Source organism: Ursus arctos, unplaced genomic scaffold (genome assembly GCF_023065955.2).
Source record: "Ursus arctos isolate Adak ecotype North America unplaced genomic scaffold, UrsArc2.0 scaffold_19, whole genome shotgun sequence".
In the NCBI taxonomy this organism is placed as follows: domain Eukaryota; kingdom Metazoa; phylum Chordata; class Mammalia; order Carnivora; family Ursidae; genus Ursus; species Ursus arctos.
This window is the reverse complement of record NW_026622863.1, coordinates 27,811,506-27,830,049: the sequence shown is the minus strand read 5'-3', so window position 1 is coordinate 27,830,049 and position 18,544 is coordinate 27,811,506. Positions and strand designations below refer to the sequence as shown.

Here is an 18,544-nt window from a genome sequence, read left to right as displayed (position 1 = left end):
GAATCAGAGGAAGTCATGGTAATGAAGAAATACTTTGAAATCATTTTATAAATCATTATATAAGGATGCAGATGGAAGTGATAATTATATTCTGCCTCCACTCTTACAGTCCTGATGTTCTAGAAGTAAAAGCTTTCTCCAATTTCTTGTGGACTACCAAGAAACATGTGGCCTCAGGTACAAACGAGATTTAACAAGTCAGAGGCAATGGGAAAGGTGTGTGTGTAAATGGTCAAAGTGACCCACTCTTAAATTTCTGTCAGCAGAGACACACCAGGGCTGCTAAAATGGAACTCTCTCCAGTCATTCCCCAGGCACTGCGGGCAACTGGCTGTAGTTCTTCCTAGCCAGGGCTTGGGAGATCTCCCATCTATTCACCCCAGCTCAAAGCCCCTTTCCCGTCAAGCATCCCAGAAGAAGAAAGCACCAGGAAAAACTTGGACTCACATTCTGGCATCACCACTTGTCAGCTATTCACCATTTAACCTCTCCAATCTGTGTCCTTATCTGTAAAATGGGAGTATCATCCATCTCTGTAAGGGTTTCTATGAGGATGAAAGGCATAAAGCTTCTAGATCAATGCCTGGGTTGGGTAGGTTTAGGGTAATAGTTCTGTCAGCCCCAGTTTGGGCAACTCTTTGGGGGTGGTGCCCCACGTCCTTGGATAGGCATCATGAGGACAGCCCCCACTGCACAGCCCTGGTTCAGATTCCTCAGCAGCCCCCTCCCCCTGCTCCTGGGCCAGCACGACCAGAGTCTTGCTCAAGAGCTTCCTTTCCTGGCTAACCACAGGCACTGCCCCTTCTCCCCACCTTGGCAGGGAGCAGCTTCCAGGGAGGCGGGGTGGACATGTAGACCTGAGGTCTCATAGTCAGCTCTGCCCTGGCTGACCCTTACCCCAGACTTCACAGCAAGGAGTGTTGTGTCTGTCCTGTGGCAGAGCTTGTGGGTCACAGGGCCTGTCTTCCCTGACTGCCGCTTCATTAGAGCATACAGAACACAGGCCTGCCCTGAGCTGGTTCTAAACAGCTCCCCGAGGCTCAACCATAGCTGTCTATGGGCTCTCTAGCCACAGTCGGCAGCAAGATTCTAGAAAAGATAAAGTTAATAAGGAGTTTCTCCATAGGGCTGAAAACCTCAGACAGTAAGAGAGGCAGGAGACAGGTGGAAGACCCTGAAGGCAGGAGATTAGAAAGTAAATCTAAGTTTCTCTGGGGACTTCTGGAGGAAGCAGGAGTGGGGTGAAGGAATGGTGGCCCAGGGCAAGCCAAAGGAGTCTGGAAAGCTGGGAGCTTAGATCATACTGCTCAACTCTGCCTCCCTGGGACAATTAAACTTGATTGTACTACCTCTCAGGGACAGGGGACTAAGGTCCCTATGGTCCGCTCTGATTTTCTTTAGAGATAATGTTCAAAGTGCCAGGTGGCTTGGCTATTCGTCACTGTTAATGGTTCAGATCTCAGTCATACCACAGATGTATAACCAAAGAGTCGCGGAAAAGCTGCTGGGGCTTCCTTCTCCTTCTGCACTTCTCTGAATGCCTGGGGTATGCTTTGAATCTCAAGAGAAAAGCAGAGGGTGTATTTGTTCAACAAATATGTATCACCACCAAGAAGTGGCAGACCCCATGGAAAGGACCCCAGTCCTCTTCCTCCTTGGATAGCTACAGCACTGCCCCTTAGCAAAACCCTTCCTTCTATAGCCCTGTGGCTCTTGCTCTGTCAAAGAGCAGAGAACGGAGTTCATCTGTTTTGAGGACTCCCCCAGCCCCTCCAGCCTTCCTGCCACCTAGGGCCCCTTCGTTCTGCCATCCAGGCTTCCCCTAGGAAGGCTGCCCTACCAAGGGTATATCATGGGGCAGATAACCTCAGAGACTGGCATTCCAAGTCCCAATTGTAGGCCTCGCCCTCTAAAGAGGTGGAATCTAATGATGTGTTTCCACAGCCTATCCCAGAGGCCTTTGGAGGGGCAGATCAGAGCAATACCTGCCAGCCAGAGCACTGGTGGAGGACAGAGCTGAGGGCTCCAAGAAGCAGGATATGAGTCAAGCCTCACCTTACAGCCCACCTTAGGAAAAAGGACCACGCTCTGCATCACACTCACTCTTACCAAAGAGAGCCCTCCTTGCTCTTCTCAGAAACATGGATTAATCCAATCCTCCTCAACAATGGCTCCCTACAAACACACATACTCCTGCTACCCTGCAGTGAGGGGAGTGGGTCCAAGAGAAGGTTTAGAAGAGTCTTCTTGCCCTCCATCCTCCTCACCAAGGGGAATGAAAGGGAAGAGAGGTAAGTGGTTTCTCCAGGTAACTTTCAACCTTCTCCCCAACCCCTGCACCCACGTGGCAGAAAATCAGCCCAGGAAAACATGACCTACCATACCCAGACAGCTTTCTGGAACAATTCTAGGCAAGAACCAGCAGACTGAGAAGGAAGCTCCAGGAGCTGCAGGCAAAGGGCAAATGCTCTCCTAAAGGAGTATGATTCATACAAAATGGTGGCAAGGAGCAGGGCATTCCCTCCCTAAATTCCAACCAGCACTCTTTCTCTCAGCCCCTGGAGAGCAAAACCAGAATTCCTGACAACTTGCTGGCCACTTCTGCCCTCACTTTGGGGAAAGGAACAGGACTGGTGTTTCTGCTTTCTGCCTTTGCTCTTTCTTGCCCCTTTCCAAGCCTGGACCATAGCAAGGGGCTCTGGATGGGGTTCTCAGCCTCTACTCAAAAGTCACCTTCTCTGAGGCTTTTCCGGGCCTTGCTACCTACAATCTTAGCCTCAACCCACTCCCTCTACTAGATCCCCTCCCCTCTACCTGTATGCACACAAAGGCTGGCCACCTGTAAGAAGGCTGAGGCCTAACTAGACCCCAGCAGGGGATGATGGAAAGGGATGAGCCAGGGCACATACAAGTCTTGCCAATGCATACCTAGGGAACGGAGAAGCTATCCTTCTAGAAACTTCCAGGCCACAGTGGCTGTGGCTCAAAACTCCAGCTAGGCCTTGGCCCGGGCCAAGTTAAAGGACTTTACTTAAAACTCTAGCATCTATCCCCACATCCTCTGTAAGAGAATAGAGGAGAGAATGCTAGGGAAGAGGTCATAACCCAACTGCCAGCACTGTGAACCTGCAAGAAAGAGGTCCAGGAAGCAGGGTGACCGACTGCTTCACCGGCAAGAAAGGCTGTAGGACGGGTCTGTGCAGTCATTGCATATGCACGACCCAGTAGGATTCCAGGCCCTTGGCAAACCAGATGGAAGACACCAGTTCTTTCTGGGTGGCATGATGGGATGGGCTTAGCCTAAAGCTCCATTGCAGAGGACCAGCTATGACCTTAAGAATGCTGACAGAACTTCTGGGACGTGTGGGTCCATAAGTGACGCTCTCTCAGAGTGCACCAGCTCTGGTTCCAGAATTCTCCTCTCTTCCGGCCCCTGAAGCAGCAAACTCACTCAGCGAGGGCTAGTACTATGCATGAAGGTACAGGTGAGAGCAAGGCTGTCATCAGCCCCAGTAATGTGCCACACCTCTTCCACTGGGCTGGTACGACCTGTGGAAGATGTCTTGCAGGATGTCTGCCAGGGCCTCTGGGACCAGGCAATATCATGAAGGTAACAGTCTGAGCTGCAGGCATGGAGGCCCACTCTGCACAGGGCAAATTTCTCTAAAGGGCTCCAACGATAGCGGGGTGGGGACAGCAGGCTGTAACTGATGACAACCTCCCTTTTTCTATCCATCCTGCCCCCACATTTCCTTGTGAGGTGGTGGTTCTTTTGATTTTTTGTGTCATCTGAACATTTGGTATGAAATGGGAGCATCGTGCGTGCTGGCAGGCAGCAGTGTGCAGACCTGGCTCCTGGGCCCCGCTCATGTGCCAGGCAGGACAGAGGGGCAGTGCTGCGGGCTGGAAACTCAGCTTTGTGCCAGGCTCTTATCTACTTCCTTTATCAAGACTAGATGACTTCAGGGTTTTGTGTGTTTGTTTGTTTGTTTGTTTTTAAATACAGACAATCTTTTCCCCAATCCACCCAAAAAACTCCCATCGAACAGGCCCACTTCTTATCAGCTTCTATTCTTGTAGCCCAGTGGGAGGAAGGAACTAGGTGGGGAGACTTGTACAGTTCCTGACAAGAACCACCGGCCCTTCAATGGCAGCTGTGGACTAAGCTGGGGCACAAGCACTGTGTGTCAAGAGATGGGTCCCATTACAAGGCTTACTTAGAATTGAGACAGAACTCCTGTAAGGCTTAGTCCTGTAAGTGCCAATCCCCTGGTCTCCTAGGACGGCAGGGAGAGAGCCAGTGAGCCCTGGGTAGAGAGGAGGGTAGGCCAGGCACTTGATCAGGAGGTAGTCCAGCTTTCCTGGAGAGGATTCATGGTAGTGTGGGTTCTAGGGGTTGCCTTAGGCAGGGAGACAGGTCAGTGCTAGGAGGCCAGAGACTCGGCAGCAGCGCATGCAGAGGTATGCCGGCCTGGAGGTAGACATCTCCAGCAGTGGAGTACTCTGAAAACCCTGGAAACAAGCCCGTCGACTGCACTTCATGAGCCAGGCTGCTTTTATTCTCTATCTTTAGCTTTGTTTTGTTCTTCCTTTATATTTAGTAATGTCGTTTGGAAAGGTCAGCCTATGGCAGCTATGCTAATGGAAACCCAAAGAAGGTGTTTGCAGCCATGCTTGGACAAGAGAATAAAAGGAAATGATATTCTCACTCTCCCCTGGGAGTGGAAGTAGGCAAAGTGGAGTAAAAGGATGGAGGGAGCCCAGAGTCAGGCTCCTTGACTGGTCGCTGTGTCCTCTGGATGTTGTCTTTCCAATGGAGACCTTGGAAGTTCCAGTTAGAGGTCCTGAGTCCATGCTCACCCTGGTGCCTTCAGTAACTTCCAGCACCAACCCCGCAGGCGGCTTTGGGAAGCACCCCTACCCTGCCAGTCCTCCCCCATCCCCCTTTTCCCCTGTTACTCCAGGCAGCAGAGAGCAAGTGGCTAGTAAACTGGAGAGCCCAGCTCTGGGCTGGGTCATCCCCAACACGTGCTTTCATTTCTTCCTTGCTCTGGAGGGGCCATCTTCCTCTTTATTGAGGAGCTGGTAATATGCTGTGACTGACTCAGGCAGGGCCCCTGAGATAAAGACCGGCCTCAAGGTTGCTAGGTAATGCACTTCACCACCCCTGCAAAGTGGCGATAGTCAGCTGCAAAAGGCAGCCTTCCCCTTGCACTGCCTCTGACCCTCCCTCCCAGGTGTGGGGAGGCAGGGGTGTGGGAGCAAGAAGCCCTCCACAGTCCTATTCTCAAGAAGTGACTCATCCCCCTGGACCTGGCTAAGATGGTATCCATCATGACACGCATTACTGTTATCAGCTCTGGGGGGATGTGGAAGGAATGAATACACAGACCAGGGTGCATTACAATGGTCCCCAGGGAGCAGTCTCTGTTGTCTGGCTTATTATGTCTTTTGTGTCACACAGGGATGCGCTTGTTTGGGATTGGGGCCGTACAGGGGTGATCTGGGGGCTATGAAAATAGGGGCCCAGGGCCTGCTTTCAAGCCCTTTGTCTTCCCTGGTGAGACTGGGAGATTCCCACCCCAACATGTGCCTATGAGTTAACATTTTATAGTGAACTCTGGACTAAACCCGGAGTACCTCAATTCCAGAATGGGCTTTACTGTTGGATAGTTGTGCCTTTGGGTGGATCATACCTCTCTGGGCCCTAGGTCCTTCATCTATAAAATGAGCGTGCTAATGCCTGCCCCACTTGCCTCACACAGTCCCTGCCAAGACGAACTACGCGAGGACTGTATGTGGCACTATGGACCTGAGGCAGCATGGAGTTTCAGTCTCACAGAGGGCAGAGAGGCAGCAGCAGGAGGAGACACTGTGGCTAAGCCAAAGGAACACGGAGGTCTGAGCCAGGCTGGGTGAGCACTTAGAACACGGCCCCAGACGGAAACAGGCAGAGCAGGGGGCCTCCGGGAGAGGTACACGAGGGGCAGACGGAGCACACCAGCCAGTGTGGGCTGGCAGACAGTTTGGGAGAGAAGAACTAACCGGCTGTCAGCAAATATCTGAAGGGCAGGAGGAAAGATGTATGAGAAGATGGTCAGAATGAAAGAGGAATTCTGTGCCAAACTCAAAAGAGCCCCACCTCACTCTCTTAGCACTGAGGGCTTGGTAAGAATTGCCCTCAGGCTCTGAGGACCCCCAGCATTTTGTTAATCATTCATTCTTTCCAATACCCTCAAAGCCCCTCATGGGGACAGCCTTCCCTTTTTGGATCAGAGGCCATGCAAGGCAAGAAGGCTGTGTCAGTTGAACTCGAAGCCTCCCCTTTCTAAGTCAGAAGCTCGAAGCCCAGACCTCTTTCTACAACACCTCATTCCTGGCTCTGCCAAGCTGGGTCTAATTTCTGTTCCCTCACAAATTGGAGGCAATGGGAAAAAAAAGTCAAAATTGTGCTATTTGTCACCTGTACCTGAATCTGGCACTGCTGTCCTGGGTATCCTCTTTCAAGGGAGAAGACAGAGGCGCACAACTCTTCCCAACAGGAAATAACCCAACATAATCCAGAAAGCACAACAGCCTTAGAGCTACATCCTTATCCAGGATCCACTGGGAAACAATACAGAGGAGGGTGAGCACTGGGGAAGCCAAGAGGACAAACGAAGGCAGCACCAGGGCAGAAGCCTGCCAGTTGGGCCAATGCTTCTGTTTACTGGGACCAGTTTGAAGTCACAGTGAGTATGACTTCTCCCCCATCTCAGACAGACTCCGGCATAACACTATCCACCATGCAGATGGCCCTGGGCCACCAGGAAGAAGGGACCCTTTGCCATAACCTGCCTGTGTCAGCTCTTTGACCTGCAGTCCAAGGGATGAATCACTCCTTGTGGATGGGCAGCTAAAGGGGCTAGAAAACACCTAAAGAAATAAAAAATAAAAACCCCCACTTCACACTGGAAGTGTGAACCCTGCCCACATCGGATGACCTGGGTTCTCTTCTCTGTGCTTCTACCTTCTGATTTGAGGACAGTGGGCAAATTTCTCAACTTCTACTTCCTGATCTGTAAATGGAATGACTCAGTGATTCTATGTTCCATTCCACATTTCAGCAGTTTATAACAAGGTAAATTAATAAATGGCAACTACTCCTTCTCAGTTTGTCTACAGTGGTGTTTCTGATATGTAAGTCAGGCCACAGAACGACCGCAATATCTCCTGAGTCCCAGTGCACACCTTGCGCTGCCTGGTGCCTGTTTTCCTTTGGGGAGCCACCTCTCTTCAAATTTTCATTTCTGTGCCATGTCACCCAGGCCTGGCCAACCAGAGCATCGAATGTATTCAGTCACAGTACTGGCTCAGGGTTGGGTCCTGCCAGTAGGCCACTGGGGACTACCATGTGGGAACTGAGAGTGGCCTCACCACAGAGAAGGGCAGAGTGAGATGGATGTGGTTTGAGTCCCCTGTCTTCCCGGCCTGCAGTCAGCCATACACTCAGGTATGAGTCAACAGAGTCCCTTTTACCAACGGGCACTTCAAGTTGGATTTTTAGCCTACGTAATTGAGTAAGTCCAACGGATACAACCTTGCACACATGTATAGCCAGCTTCCATTTCACTTAAAGGAATTTTTTAAAAGCCAAAACTAACTGAAGGTTGCTGAGGTGGAGGGGAATGGGGTAACTGGGGAATGGGCATCAAGGAGGGTACTTGATGCGATGAGCATTGGGCGTTCTATGCAACTGTTGAATGACTGAATTCTACCCCTGAAACTAATAATACAATATGTTAACTAAATTGAATTTAAATTAAAAAAAATTTTTTAAGGGGCGCCTGGGTGGCTCAGTCATTGGCGTCTGCCTTCGCCTCGGCGTGATTCCAGGGTCCTGGGATTGAGCTCCGCATTGGGCTCCCTGCTCCGCTGGGAGCCTGCTTCTTCCTCTCCCACTCCCCCTGCTTGTGTTCCCTCTCTCACTGGCTGTCTCTCTCTCTGTGTCAAATAAAAAAATAAAATCTTTAAAAAAAAAGTTTAAAGCCACTTACTGTATAACTTGCCATCTGACAGAATGACTGCCCTGAACCTGCCCCTAAAATCCCATCCTTGACAGGTCAACCCAGATCAGAGGCCACACAAACAGAAGTGGTCCTGGGATTCCCAGCAGTGGCTCAGTTCTGGCCAGGACCCAGGTCCTTCTCCAGCCAGGGACACTGCCCAGATATGCAGACAGTTAGGGAGGCTCTGACATGCATAGTCTTCCTGGATGGTCTGGGGTCAGCACTGTCCACTACCAGAGTCCCTCAACCACAGGGAAGACTCGGCAGGGGAGGGCATTGTGCCTTTTGCTGCTTGGCTAGGCCCTGAACCAACTGAATCAGTCAGGGAAAGAGAATATGACCCTGACCATGGGATACAATGCGAAGTCAGGACTCGAATTGCATTCCTTGTCTGGCAATAGATTTTCGGGGAATCCCCTTCTAAACCTATTTCTCAACCTGTTAAGAGTCACATCTGGTGTTTCAAATGATGCCAGACATCCCCCTGAATTCCAGATATTTCTATTCCATTCATTTCTGGATGCTACCCCTTGATGACATAACTTAGAGGACCCAAAAATACCTCACAACTCAACCTGCCCCAAACCAAACTCATGCATGCTCTAAGCCCCCAAACCTGGTCCTCTTTCCGTATTCCTATTTTCTGGGAAAGGGACATCATTCATCCAACCCTGACACTTGAAGGCCATCTGTGACCCCCTCCTTCCTCCAACCTCCCTCAGCCAACCTAGTACCAAGTCCACCTAATTTTTACCACCTAGATCTCTCATCTTTCTACTTTTCTCTATGTCTATCACCATCACACTATCCAAGGATCTGTCATCCTTCACCTACAGTAGCCCCTTGACTGCTAAAGCCCCAAACCTACTAGAGACCTTTCCAATGCATTCTCCACAGGGAGGCCAAAGTGATCTTTGCAAATGGGAATCCCATCAGATCCCATCAGACCCCCATCTCTGAATCCTCCCAGCAAAATGGCCAAACCTCCCAAAGCTCTGGGGCAAAGGAAGGACTCCCCAAATGCCTTCTGGCCCCAGACCTGGGTGAGTGGGTGGCAAGGTAATCCTGAGACCAAAATGGACCAGGCAGGTCTGGGAGTCACCATTTAACCCAGAGCCCTGACCCCAACCTGAGGTGGCTTCCCACCCCGGGGTCAGGCTCAGAACTGGCATGGTCTTGCCAGGACTGACCCCTCCCCCCACTGCAGGCCTCATCTGACCACAGATGGGAACAGGAACTGGCGGCCAGGCAGGGGAAACCCAGCTGGACTGCAGCCAGGGACTGTGTATTTCAGGAAGGAGAGGAGATAGACCAAGAGCGGTGCCACAATAGACTGTCAGTATCTGTGGGGCCGGCTGAGAGAAGGCAGCTGTCGGGAGTATAAAACTCAAGAAGTCTATCTCTTCCCTCTTATCAGACTGACCCTTGGCAGCCTCACAGCCAGTGGAGAACAAACAGTCATTAACAACCCCTCCCACACTTCCAGCATGCACAAGCCTTCTGTGATCAGCGCAGTCCCGCAGAAAAGCCTGTGCCTTCCTGCCCCAGAGTGGGTCTTGGGGCCCATTTCTCAGACAGACCTCTCCATCTTGCCCCTCCTTCTTTGGCAATTATCCAACACACCTTATGCTCCATCCAAACCAGTCTCCTCAAGGTCCCTAGTCATGCCCTGCCCTTTCAGATCAGGCCTTTCATCCTGGGGAGTGTGGCCTTTTCCTCACCATCCTCCTTCTCTCCTCTACTATGAAGTCCTCCCCTCATCCCCTTCCAGGTGTGTTCTCAACTCCTGGCAGACTTGCCCTGGACCCGTGCCACTGATGTGCCTCCTCTCATGATCAGCCTGTGAGCTCATCTCCTACCCTGGCTTTGCAAGAAAAAAACCTGGCTAGAGCAGAGCCCAGGGCATAAGCAGGTGGAGGGAATTGGGAACAGAAAGAAACAGGAACCCTATAAACAGTCACCCTGGGGCCTAGCCTGTGGCCACTGTAGGAAGGGAGGAATGTGATGAGAGACCAGATGGGTTTTTCTGCCTGAACTCAGGACATAATCAGAGCAAAGATTAGGAGGAGGCAAGGATGAGGACAATGGGAGGCTGGGGACAGATCTCCTGGCTACAAGAGCCCAAATTCTCCAGAGATGCCAGAGCAGGCTGGCTGCTGTTTAATGCTTCTAAGCAGGTTAGAAGAAAGGTCAAACTGATTCCCATAAGTATCCAGACCACAAAGTGGCAACCTGGACCCCCAGCACCACTGCCTCATTCAGGATATGGCGTTCCTCTGTTGGGTCTACCAGATGGCTTAAGAGCAAGTCCCTGAGAAGGCCTTCAAACTCTGCATACCTGGAGGAAGATTCTGAGCCGGGCTAGAGGGAGGCAGGGACTCGCCCTGGGTCACATAGCATCAAACCCCTGTGGGTAGCTAAGGCAGCAATGGCCCTGTATCAGAAAATCATTGAGGGGGGCTCCCTCACTAAACAAACTGCTTCCTCTTTAGAAAAGCTAAATAGCCTTGCCCTGAGGCCCTGTGGTCCTCAGCCAGTCCCAGCTTCCACCCTGGCCTCACGGGCTGCTAACAGAGGGGCTGCTGGCTGCAACCTGTTTTGCATAGCATAAAGAGCAGGGTAGGCCCACAGATCCCAGATGGGTGGGAATTACTAGGATAGGCAGCTCAGGTGGAAGAAGACACCCTTCAAAATACCTTACCCAGGTCTGAAGGGACGTGAGGTATCTTCTTGCTATGCACAGGAAATACCACTTGAGAGATTAAAACTCCCATTCATCCTACAAGTTTGCCCACTGCTGCTTTAGGGTCAAGCGTGAATTACTCCTCAGGCACTGAGGAAATTCTTTCATCAAACAGCTGCCACTTTGGCCTTTGGCTGAACCTTCTTGAAGTAAACTGTTTACCCTAGTCCCCATTTCACAGCGTCTTCCTGTCTAAGGAAGACGTGGCCTCCACTCCACTTGAAGAGACTGAACAGGGCCCCATCCCTCTCCTCACCTCCTTCATTCTCTTCTGTGGTACCTAGGGTCTCTTCCTAAGCAAGGCCAGAGGCCCCAGGAAGCCAGAGGCTGAAAAGGCAGGTGTGGGTCCAGGGAAACACCAAGCCCTCTGGGACAGGAAAGAACAGAGAGAAGGCCAACCCCTGGAAACTCCCTCTCAGGCTGGCAACCCCAGACTCGCATGGCTTTCTAGAGAACCCGAGAAAGAGAGGAACCAGGAGGGGCTCAGGGGCTCTCTCCCTTCCCCCGCCTTGCCCACACAGCCTCATTCCATCCGGCTGCTGTTTTACTGGCACAGCCTAAGGACTGAGCACAGGCCCACGGGACGTTCATATGTCCTCCTGACTCTGGTTCTACTTCACCAGCAGCATCAAAGGATTGATATTTTGTCTTTAACTGAACTTCAGTGGGAATGAGGGTTGGAGGGAACTTCACTTACAGGTCAGGGGAGATTCAAAGTTCTACTAATGTCCCTTTCAACCCAAAGAAAGCCTGCAAAGAAGAAAGAAGGAGTGGGGGTGGAGCTGTGGGGATGAAAGGAGTGAGAAGGGGGCATCTCCACCCCATCTTCCTGTCCCCTCACCTGGACCTCTTCCTACAACCACCTCTCATCTTCCCCTCTTCACTACCCCTCCGGATTCCCTTTAGCCACACAGATAAACAACTTGTTGATTTTTCCTCACCAGAGCAGCTCCCCCTAGCCCAATTAGCTACTGGCATTTATTGCTGATTTTCTTCCTCAGAAGGCTGCTGATCTGAGGCTGGGAGGTTGTTGCCTATTGGTGGTGCTAGGACTTTACAGCTGACAGATTCCAGAAAGGGCAGAGCAGGACCAGGACTGCTCTCTAGGGTCTCTAGGTCATGACACAACAGCTCAGGGTCCCCTGCTCTCTCTCAAGCCCTGCAATGCTGCTCTTTTGGGAGTAGGAAGGGCCTCGCCCCCTAACCACAAGGGAGTGGAGCTACTTTCAGTGTCCCTCTGGTAGGTTTCCTACCCTGATCCCATGGAGGAAGAGAAGGAGAAAAAAGAGACCCTAAAGGGCAAAGATGATAACCCAGGAAGAGATGAAAAACAGAGGACTATGGGACACAGAACAAAGCCCCTCAGGGCCACAGACTCACTAGCCCTGGCTCCCTTCCCATCTCAGCAGCCAATAAATTGCTTACCCTCCCCGGGCTTCCTCACTTGCAGAGTCACATCCCCCTGAAGGAAGAAGCTGGGTGGAGGCTGTTTTTATCATTCAATATCAAAACTATTTTTTTGTTTTAATATTACTATACACAAATAAAAATTCAGCACTGATATCAAAATTAAAATTACATTTTTCTCTAAATCTCCCTTGCCCTTGGTTCACTTTATTATACATGGTACTACGAGCTGCATTTACAGATGGCAAAAGATCACATATATTTGAATGCCAATAGCTGGGACTGAGGGAAACAGTCTCTTCACTCTAGGAAGATGACCTTCTCTCTGAGAATCTGTGGGCATAAAGTACCCTCTGGCACAGCTCCTCCCGCTCCAGCCCCAGAGGACCCTGATCCCTCCCTCCCATTCCTGTAAGAAAAAATTTCCCCAGTTCTCAGCTAGCAGGTTGGGGTGGCCCAAGGCCCAGCCTATGCCCTGGAGCCTTAGAGGAGATCTGTAATGGCAACATGAAGTCTCCACTGACAATATGTTGTAATTACAATAATGACTTATAAATCAGCACCAAGAAGTACTCTAGAATGGCTGGTTAGGGACACATGCAGGCATCCCTGGTGAGCACAGCATAACTGGAGGAAAAGCCTGCTCTCCCCAGATAGCAAGTTCAGACCCTCTCCTCCCGAAATGTCACTTGGAGATAGATGTCTGCCCTAATAGTTAGCAAGGACTTATTGTTAACAAGCATTCTGGGCAGACAAGGAGGTTTTCCTTGTCCAGGTCCCCAGAGAGGTGAGCCAGGCCCGTCTGTTGATAAGGGCTCAGGTTTGCAGAACACAGGGTAGGGAAGCTGGGGCATGGGAACGGAGAGTAGGGAGAGGGAAGGAAGAAGCCCACCCCAGGCTCATGGGTGGAGAGAGAAGAGATGCAGGCGTGCTCAGCCACAGCCACAAAGCCCCAGCTGCTTTCAGGATGTGCAGGGCTCCTGTGGCTTTGGGGCCCCATCTCCTCAGGGCTGAGGCCCCAAACCTCAGGCAGAGTGGAGTCAAGAGTAATGACCTCACCAAGGCTCCGGATGTGCCGTCAGCATCCTGTGCACAGCTTCTCCAAAGCAAGGGCGCATCACCTTCTCCTGCAACCTCTTCCTCCTCCTGACTTCCCCATGTCAGCTAAAGAGACCAACCTCATCACCCGGGCGCTGAAATGTCAAACCCCAACCAATCAAGTGTCTGTTCCGCAAGATGATAGCTACTTTTGCAATCTCTCTAGAATCAGTCTCTTCTTTTCCATTTCTGCTGCCAAATTCCAGCTTTCACTACGTCTCACCTGGACCCTATCTACCTAGTTTTCTGTTTCCTCCCTCCCTTCTTTTCTTGTCCCCTTATGAGCAGCTATATATATCTCCTGCCGCCAGTCTGCCCCTTGCTGGCTCAGGAACTTGTCAGAACTAAGTGCTCCATTTGCCACCTGCCAATTAAAGTCCTTGTCTAGTGGCTTTCTGGACTGATCTCTTGCAGTGTCCATTTCCTCTTCTTCTGGGGACTTTAACTTTTTGATACAGTCTGGGGGGTACTGCCTACCATGCCCCCAGCCCTCCCTGCTAGGCTGGGCCAACCAGACATCTCCTCCCTGGGATGTGCATCCCAAGCTGTGGTGACAAAATTACTGAGCACAGCTGCAGCAGATTTATCCTGGCGACAGTGGTACCTGGAAGTCGGCTGGCCTATGGTTCCTGCCGTACCAACTCCAAGACCCTGGAGGGGACGTGAGTGTTGAGTCATCTCTCTAATTCTGGGAGTCCCCACAACCTTCTAAGGAAGTCCTTTCCTGCCAAAGTCAGCCAAGCTGTTGCTTGTAACCAAAGAGGATTTTCTTAGTACTTTTTAACATACATTTCCTATGTTCCAGCCAAAAGGGAAAACTCCCTATAAGTGCCACGATGGCCTCCCTCAGCACCCGTTGGCCTGCACACCTCTCCAGCCCACAGGTACTGCTGAAGCTCTACCTGCCCCTTCAGAGCCCAAAGGTCTCTTCCGAACCCTCGATGGGGATGGCTTCTGCTTCCTTTAAACCAACAAGCCACTAGTTGTCCCTTCTGCCTTCTTCCACTGTAGACATTGGGACACCTGCCTTAGCCCCCTCCTAGGGGACAGTGACTTGGTTCATTATCCCCTCCACAACACCCAGCAACCCAGCACAGTTTCAGGTTCAGTAAAATTCACCAGACTCTGGGGGCAGACAACCCAAAGGACAATTACAGGCTTACTGGGCAAAACAGACAGCGAGCAACAAAGAATGTGGAGTGTGCCATCAGAAAGACCGGAGTCTGAAGTCCAGATTTTCCACTTACTAGCTGTCTGAGTTTGGGCAAGTCTTGTAAGTTCTGTAAGTCTCAATACTTCATCTACGAGGTAGTGACAATAATGCCAAACTTGCAATGTGAGGGCATCTAGCACGGTGCCTGGCTAGCAGTAAGCACACAGTTAACACCAGCCATTATTCCAGCTGTTAGTAGCGGCTTTAACAGATGCTCTGTCAGAGGGCTGGAATCAGGAGTCTTAGGGCTTGCTGTGTAACCCTACCTGGATCTGTACGTGCCTTATAAACCCACTGAAAAAAAACACATAGAAAGTGCTTCACAAAGTAAAAGCACAATGAAAGTGATTCCTTCCACTTTTCTAACCTTCAGAGATTCCCAGGTGTCCTGTCCAGTGCATGGCCATGGCAGGACTTCACCTTGCAAATACTCCAACCTGCTCAGTCTGAGAGACAGAGTCAGGGCAAATGACGGTGTGGTTCAGCGTCTGTTTCCCCTCGTCCACACAGCCATTCCTTTTCCAAAGCCTTAGTTCCTAAATGTCCTGCTTTCGTGGGGCCTTCCTTCAAATAACCATGGGGTAGTGTCTGCTACGTGGTTACAGTGGGACTGGGAGCTCAGGCACCGCAAGTCACCCCTACCATTAACCTAGTCAGCACTGGGCAGCATGAGAATGAAAGGCAAAGGCCAATCCAGGGCAGCTGCCAGAACAAGCCTGGGGAGGGAGCAAGGTAGACGTCCCTCGTAAGACTTACATCTGCCTGGATTAATCTCCCAAGCAACTGTTACAGCCCAAACCAGTGGTTTGCAAAGTGTTCTCTCTGAGGAGCTGAGCAGAAATGCAAATTCTAGGCCCCACCCAGACTGACTGAATCAAAAAACTCTCGGAGTGAGGCCCAGCAATCTGTGCCTTAAACAGCTCTTGAGGGGATTCTGATGCCTGCTCAAGCATGAGGAACCTTGCCCTAAACCTTTAATGGTATGACCCTCTGCTTTAACTCAAACATTTGGTGAACACCCTACACCAAGCACCAAGCTGGGTGATGGTATTCCAGAAATGAGGACACATTTGAAGAACTTCCACAGTCTCATGGGGGCCCAAATCAAGTACACAAATACACTAGGCAGGATGTGGCATAGAAGAAGTCAAAGGAATCACTTTCCACCCTTTTCCCCAGACTCCTAACCCTCAGACCTTCTCTTGCCATGACTGGGGAAAAGAGAACATGAGTTCCGGAACCTCCCCCCTCCCTGTGCTGCTATTCTGGACTCCTCAAACACAGGTAGCTTTCTCAAGAGGAGTGATCCTTAGCCAGAGGCAGGTCTCAGGTCCAGAAGCTTGACATGTGGGGATATGCTCCCAAGAGGCCACACCCAGTGGTTCTTAGGGACTTGGAAATTGGCCCTATCGGGGGTTTGGGCTCAGAAAGTTCTCAGAGGGCCACGAACATGCCATAGCACACCACAACAATGCATTCCTGGGCAGGGTCACTCCCACAGGTCCTTGGCAAGCTTGCACACGAGTGTGCAGATGCAGATATAAACACACAGACAGTTGGCCCCCTGGCCTCCCTTCCTCTAATCTCAAGTTACAAGGTTAAAGGCGTCCTATTCACAGCCAAGGGGGAGGGATCAAAGGGGGTGCTGAAGCAGTGAGCCATCTGGTTCAGATCAAGATTGCTCATTCAGGACCCCAGCAAACTTCTAGAGCCTCTTGAGCCTTCCTGATGGGTCATAGATTTCCTCCCTTCCCCAAATTCCCACCAGGAAACAGGATTGGGCTGGAAAGGGGTGACCTAAAGGCAAATTTGCCAAAGGAAGATTAGAAAACAAAAACCTGAATTAGGCAAGTCTGTGCCACCTCTGTGAGCCCTGGTTCCCTCTTCCCTTCAGATCCTGAACACTACGACTAAACTCGAGATTACCGCCTACAGACACTGTGCCTTCCTCCACAAAGTGCTCAGGGCACCTAGCAGGTATCCTTCCTTGAACTAGCACCCCCCTCCAAAGTTAACAGCAGAAATAAGTTTTAGGGGTGTGGTCTCCCAGACTCCTCTTATGCTACCATCTCTACTAAGGCAGGAGGTTCCCTCCATCTCAGAAGGACTTCAGAGCGCACCGGGAGTAATAAGAGGAAGGAATGACCAACTGGCGTCTAGACAATTGTTGCAAGGACAAGATGGGAGTGTGAGTTATTGGCTAGGAATGACTGTTTCCCAGAGGCCCCAGAATGCCCTGAAACCCCCTCAGAGGCTTTGACTGGAAGAGGCTGCCACTCCCTTTCTGCCACCAGCACTTCTCTTCCCCCAATATCTTAGACTCGTTCTTCAGTGCTTTAAGCAACTGTAAAGCAAGAGACAAGATGGGAGATGGATGCAGTTGGCAAGAAATAGAAATTGAAAGACTAACTTGAGCAAAGAAGCAATGGGTGGGTGACTCTTTACAGGCAGAGAGGGCCAGAAGTGGGCTATGGGAAAGGGGGGGGGTGTTAACAGAAGTGGTAGAAAGCTAAAGGGGAACCTAAAGTGAGCTCAGCCCAGAGATGCAGCAGGGGGCTTGGGAAGTTTGGTCCAGTTACAGTGGAATGGCTGGAGGAAAAAATGACTGCCATTCCAAGGCATGGGCTCAGGCCAGTCCCCAAAGGACTGGGGCATGGCCTTGGCCAAGTTTCTGGTTTATGTCATGCCTCAGTTTCTCCAAAGTGGGAAGGAGGTCAAGCTGTTAGGTCTTATCAGAGAGAACTGGGCCATTGGGGGTGGCTAGGGGGCAGTGCCAAGTAGGGGAAAGAGGAGAGGGGTGCTCATGATGCAAAGACAGCCTGTGGCCAAGAGGAGCGGAGCAGGGGTCTCCAGGTAGCTCAGAGGCCAAGAGCGTGCAGGGGTTGGGGGTACGAACTAGCCAGTGGACAGTAAGTCGGGACTGGGGCAGGGAGCGCTTCTCAGAGCTGGGGATGGGGGCTGCCACCAAGGAGTGGAACAGTCGCGCCTCAAGCGCTGGGAGCGGCTTGAGGTGCAGAAACAGAAGGCGGGGATGGGGACTGAGGCCAAGACAAGCGGACCCCCGCCCCCATGGGGGAACCCATAGCTCCGACCCCGGGGAAGTTGCCGGGGTGGACCGGGCCGGTCTGGGCCGCTGGGCCGAGCCAGCGGCCCGTGCGGAAGGGGTTCGGGGAGCAAGGGGCCCGGGGGGCCCCGCATCCCGCCCGTCCTCATCCCGCCCGCGCACCTCAGTCAGTGCCCGGCGCCGCGCGGGCCATGCTCACCGCTCCTGCCGCCGCCTCCGCCCGTGCAGAAAGCCGCCGCCGCTGGTGGCGTCCGGACCCGTTAGCTCCGCGGCTCCCTCGTCCTCCAGCAGCGGGCCAGTCCCGCCCTTGCCGGCTCTGCCCTCCCGGAGCGAGCAGCCGCCGCCGCCTCAGTCCGGCCCCTCCCCCCACCCCAGCCAGGCTTGAAGGGAAGGGTGGGGGAAGGGGGCGACTGCCCCCTCCCCATTCACATCCTCTCCGTCTCTCCCCACCCTCCTCCACCCGCACGCGCGCAGGCATGCTGGGATATGGAGTTCAGCCGGCGCTGGGCTGCTAGGGGTGTCCCACATCCAGGACTACAGCTCCCGATAGACAGCGCGCACGCCCTAGGGATTGTGGGCTTTGTAGTTCGTCCGGGGCCCGGGGGGAGTCTACCGCGCAGGAGGTGGGGTCGGGGAGGAGGGGGGATGGGAAATCTCCATGCCCAGAAGGCTGGGCTCCCGGTGTTTGAAACAGAGGGATGTGGGGTCTGCGGTGGCCCGGCCTCGGGTTGAATACCTGGATCCCCAGGGAGGTGCAAACTGTAGACCAGGATGCCTCTCAGACGCGGCTGTGGCCAGCTGCGACCGAGCTCGGCTCAAGGGGAAGCCTCTGGGCCCCCGAACAGCGCTTCGGGTACAGTTCCCACTAGCGCTCCCAAAGAGCCATGACCTGAGACCAGCTTGGCTTCGTGCCTGGGCTCTGCAAGCCGGTAGAGCTGTGGTGGGGCCTCTGCGCTCAGGCGAGAGGAGAA

The 18,544-nt window shown here is 52.2% G+C and overlaps 1 protein-coding gene across 7 annotated transcripts in view; it reads right to left on the bottom strand.

The window, feature by feature from the left end:
- The window catches only part of ST3GAL2 (ST3 beta-galactoside alpha-2,3-sialyltransferase 2), a 49,569-nt gene extending 31,582 nt beyond the window's left edge, over positions 1–17,987 (bottom strand). For 5 of the 7 annotated variants that reach the window (XM_057314231.1, XM_057314235.1, XM_057314236.1 and 2 more), the window contains exon 1: positions 17,773–17,987. The gene's annotated coding sequence lies outside the window, so the exon portion shown is untranslated. Of the gene's footprint in view, positions 1–17,735 lie in introns of all 7 variants that reach the window. The other 2 variants (XM_057314232.1, XM_057314230.1) reach the window with 1 other exon arrangement.
- Between the last annotated feature and the right edge of the window lie 557 nt (positions 17,988–18,544).